We start from the raw sequence: 5,549 nt of genomic DNA, 5'->3' as shown, positions 1-5,549 counted from the left end.
TTGTCTCCTATTAGATTGATTAATAGTGCTGGAAAAAAGAGACAAGCCTATGGCATACACATCTTCCTTCAGGCTTGTATTACACCATGGATTCCTGTGAAACAACAGAGTGACGTAGCGCAAACCTGACTGAAAACAACAGTCCTCCAACTACACAGAGCTCTCTGAAGCCAGGCTACCACTGTGCATCAATCTCCAAATGGGTATTTTTTCTTTTCTGTCATATATGTGTTAATCGAGGTGAATACCCACTGGGTTCCTTGGCATATAATTTACTCTGCACTGAGTATAACCACTGCTTCCCTGAGGCAGTGGAGATGTGCACATTTCTCCATAACCAGAGAAGCAGAGGAAACAAGAGGCAGCTGGGGAAGGCAATTACACTGCTGTCCATTAAAATTCATAACTTCAAATGTAAATAGCACCTGGCTGACCAGTCCAGTATAAACGTGGATAGATGATTAACTCCTCACATCTGTCTACCATCGCAAGTGCCTTAAACTGTCAGGGTAAGAGCCTGTTAGGTTCAGACCTTGCTTAACTGTAACAAAGTGCTCATGGAGGAGTCCCACTGCCACACGGTGCAGCTACAGCTGCCCACCTGGCAGGCCCTGTGTGACAGCAGGTCGGTAAGCCGCGTGCCAGGCTCCCCATGCCTCTGTCAGGTTAGAAATACAACCTGCAACAAAAAAAAAATAGAAGCAACTTTGTAAAGAAGGATTCGATACCACAGAAAATAGCGTGAGCCATCAGCACATGCTGCAGAGCAAGCATTACTTTGCAAGGATACTTGCTTGTCTATCCTGCTGCATTGCCACCAGCCAGTGGCTGCATTGACATCAACTTTGGTTCTTTCTTCTTGCTGCTTTGTTAAAGTGAAATTGTGCCAGTTTCAGCAACGGCAAGAGTGCCAAGACTGTAACTGCATGCCTGAGCATCAGAGTAGGTAGAAGAGTCCTTTTATAGCTGTCTTTTGCACGGTTTGAAGACTTTGCTTTAAAAACATTACACACACACATGCACACACACGTGTGTAGTTTCTCGTCATTTTTTCCTACCTATTTGATAATGCCCTGTCCTACTGCCTTAGTTCTTACTGCACAGCCACTGTAGCCGTATCTTCAGATCTTGTTCTAATTTGTGTGCAGATTTCATCAATGTTATCAAGTGATTTCTATCTGACTGGTGTATCAGGTCCCACCTCGAGTATCCTGAAGCAATGACCAGCTGGCAAAGAATTGCTAATGTTGGTCTTGAGTCTAGAAGATAGCAAGGAAAGTGCATGGAAGGGAACAGTGGGGTGGGGGCAGGGTTACATCAAGAGACGCATGAGAGAAACAAGCTCACTGAGCTTGCCAAAAAGCAGGACTTAGGGTTATTTTTTCCACTCTACTTTGGAGTAGTTGTAAATTGGCTGTTTGGCTTGGTTTGATGTTTCTTTTCCCCAACAGATACGTAATTTGGAGCCAATGCTTCCCTATTTTTCCGCAGTAATGACACATCGTAGCCATAGCTGGGTGTAAACATGGATTATCAATGTCGTTTTGTTTCAGCAAGATTTCCACTGTTGCCAGTAAATCCCCCAAACTGAGATGTTTATATGCATGCAGCTACATTTCTCTTCTAGCAGCTTCCATGGGCCTCGTTCTTCTGACTACTATGCAAACACGTGCTTAAATGGCAACAGGAGCACCAGCAGCCAGCCCTCTCCCAAAGCCCTCATGCTCCCTCTGACAAAGGACAGCGCAGAGAAGTGATGCGCAATAAACATCAGCCACTGCCGAGTGGAAGGTTCCTCACCTCTTCTTCTCAGTATGGCTGGTTTTCTAGATAATATGGCCTCTTTAAGAGAGCAAATACAAAATGGTACAGATATTTAGTATCAGATGGCAGTGGTGTAACAGGACCCCCCCCCACACCTTTACACTGGAGAGCCACCTCAATTTTTGCAGGGTCCCAATGCACTAGAGCATAAACTCTTAGAGCATAAACTCTTTCTTTTTTTTTTTTTTTTTTTTTTTTTTTTTTTTTTTTTTTTTTCTTTTGCAAATGTGTTGCTGACTCTGTCATTGATACATGCATGTCTTTGGCTATTTTAAAATCTTATACTCACTGGTATTACTGCTCCCCCAAGGACATGCAGCAATTAGGTACTATTTTTAAACTCTTCAGTCAACCGTGACTTCCTTTTTATCTGTCCATTCTGTAGCTGCCGTAGGGAGTGAGCATGGCATTCCTCATTTTTTTTGTGGTTCCTACTTATAAGGAATAGGCAGGACAAGTAGTGATTCTTGTTGGTGCTGGAGCACTACACAAGTTAGATTACAGGATGAAGTACAGACTGAATCATGTCTCAGAAATTCACTCTCCAGTGTCACATTGTACCCAAGTTAATGCAAACCAGAACTCACACTACACAAGCACAAAGCTCTCAGTTTGTTCCCAAAGCTCCCACAGCTTTTTCCATGCCAGTTATATATATATGTATATATATAAGAAACTAATAATGCAACACATTCTTGTGTTTGTTTGAAGAACTGTATGTGGGCAATTTCTTGAGTCATTTAATTGCAAGGAGGCTGAAGCCTGAATAAAGAAATACACTCAAGGTTTGCTTGGTTATTGAGGGCAGTCCTTGTCTTCCTTTCCCCCAAAATTAAAAGGTTCCAAGGTGTTTGAAGTGCAGCTAGAAGGAATGGAGATATCATACGCCACACCAAACCTGGACACGGATACAGCTGTGAGACTGCTGGTATGTACATCTTTTGCTTGAAAACTGCATTATTTGGTGGTGGTACGCTGCTGGGCCCATGAAGCCGGTATGCCTTTCTGCTTGGCCACCAAGCATCAGCAGGACCCTGCTGATTACTACCCACTATGCGTTAATAAGCGTTTGGGGGTGAGGGGGTGTGGAAAATACTGGGAGAAGCTCAAATCCGTATCTTTGATTACACTGTAACATGCACCAGCTATGCACCCCACATAGTGCTATGTTGTGGGGAAGAAATCAATCGGTCCTTCATCCTGGGAAGGCCAGGGGACTATGACTTATACACCAAAGCACAGAAAACAGTAAAAGAGCTGTGTCCAGGTCTGGGGCACTGTCATACAGTCCTGCAGCCTCTCAGCCATGTTTTTGCAGGAGCGTCTCAAGAGCAACGGGATGAATAGAGCCACTTCAGAAACTAATAAGAGAAAGCATCAGGAATAGCAATCATAGCTCTGAAATATTAATATTTGTTGCAATTACCTGCTGACAGTATTTAAATAAGGAATGCTATGTGACCAAAACCAGAGCTATGTGAGAATGTTCTGTCATTGTTTTATTGAGTGCATTGGCTTTTCTTTTTTGTACGACATCCTGTTACCTCTTAATTTACAGCTACTTGATTAAACTGTTGTACAGGACATGACGTACCAAGACAGCATTGCTGAGGACAGCCGCCCTGAGTATGTGTTTTAAAGATCTGAGGTATACAAAAAATTAAAAAGCAGGCACAAGGCCTATTTTTTTTACATATGTTCCAGTGCTATTCTTTCCATTTTACTTTATCCCGTTCCTACTGTCTTGGGCAAAGAAGCAGTCCTGAGTCTGAATTTCACAGTTTATTTATTGCCAACTAACATAAACCTTAAATTATCAGTTCTTTGATATTGAGAAATAAAGACAAGCAATTAAACAAACACTTAGGGGAAATACATCGGCTTTCCCCCAGACACCTCTCCTGCCCACTTCCTGGTGTCCCATCCCCACAGTGCCTTTGAGGAGGCCATGGACGGCACAGGAGATTGGGGTCAGCCGCTGTGGTTCCTCTTCTTTTGTTGATCCTTGTTTCTCATTGCACTGCTCTGGTGTGGCCTTCTCCACCAGCCGCAGTCCCTCTAGAGTCATACCTCCTCCAGTGTCTTCTGTGTGCCTGCCCCTGCTCAGGGGGTTTCTTTGCTACAGTACTTGCTGGTGGCATCTCTGCTCCAGCCCTGCTCAGGCTGTGGGCCAGCACAGGGTGGTCTGTGACGTTCTCCTCCCAGGTCACCCCTGCAGTCCCCAGCTACCAAGACCCTGCCAATTATGCCCAATGTACCTGCTCACTTTTATGTAGGACTTTCTGCCACATATCCCAGAGTCACCAAACAACTTTACACACTTGAGTTACCCAGGGGCATAATGGATCATTTTTAAAGTAGCTTAAAATGTCATTGGTGTATAAGGACAGCGTAAGAGTGAGTGAGTGAATGAGTGGGATTTGTTAATTCCCAGATCCACCCAACTGCTACGTTATCTGGGGTTAAGGCAGCAAGGAGGACATTAGTGAGTGCTATGGGGCAAAGGGCAATGTGCTCTGAGCAAGTGTTGTGCCTTCAGTACCTATATCATGGCCCATGGTGAGGGCTTGTAGGACTGGAATAGCACAGCTAAGTAATTCTCTATAATGTCAGGGGAAACTGTCCCAAATGTGCTGTTTCAGTTATACCTAAATGCTCAGTTATGCTAAATCTAGGAGACTGAAAGTCCTCAGCAGGGAAGGCAGCCCTGGTGGGCTGAGAGCCAGTCACATACCCAAGGAGCGCCTCACAGCTCTCTGCCACCCAGCAGTGTGTCTTGGATGGGTGCCCACACTGGCACCCCAAAACTGGCCACACAGCCACAGACGCAGTAGCAGGGACAAGGGACATGCTAGTCCTATCAGCCTGCCAAAATGCCAGGGGGAAAGAACAAGTGCACATGTGATTTTAGGTCTTGTCAGCACTAGAGACCTCGTAAGCCACCACAGTGGTAGGGCTGGGAGGCAGAGGGGGGAAAAGAGAGAGGAGTGGGGGAAAGGATTTGGGTGCAGGCAGAGCTTGCAAACCGTCCTCCTGAGTACAGAGGGCCTGCTATGCTCCACACAGTCCTTCCCTCCTTCCTGATCCCCCGCACCACAGCTCTTTATTTGCTTTCCTCAGGCTCACAAACTCTTCCCCAGCTGCCAGCATCCTGAAGCCTGGGGAAATAGTAATGAGTGACCATGCCAAGTGCTAGGAACGGGTGAGAGGGTTTAACCTGGGGGAAGGGGAAAGCAAAAAGGAGGAACTGGTGTTATTGGTACCCCTTCCCTCTTCACAGTGTGGTACATGTTGCACCCTATGCCCTGTAACAGTGCTCTTCAAGGTGTGGTCTGGTACCACTGGTGGGCTGTCTGCCACCAGAAACCATCAACTCAAATGTAACCCAGTGTAGCTATACAAAAACATGCACACACTGCTCCCCAAGTCAAAAATCATAGCAAAAAGTATTGCGTGTTGGGAGGAGAGAATAAAAATACTGAGTGACTATTTAGAGACCAACCTACTGTTTGCTTGATTGGAAATGCAAAGCAGTGTGATGGCAGTGGACTAGCTGGCCCATAGAATTTCCTCCAGAAGGCTAGCTTGTGCTTGGATTTAACCCCACCACACAGCAATCAAAGTATGGTCGGATGGGGAACCTGCACCACTCTTTGGAGTCATCCAGTGCCCACCCTATGCATTCCCACCCTATCGGATTTGGGATGCACAGACACAGAAGGCTG

Source organism: Pygoscelis adeliae, unplaced genomic scaffold, assembly GCF_000699105.1.
Source record: "Pygoscelis adeliae isolate BGI_AS28 unplaced genomic scaffold, ASM69910v1 Scaffold398, whole genome shotgun sequence".
NCBI classification, from domain to species: domain Eukaryota; kingdom Metazoa; phylum Chordata; class Aves; order Sphenisciformes; family Spheniscidae; genus Pygoscelis; species Pygoscelis adeliae.
Note: the sequence above shows the minus strand (reverse complement) of the source record.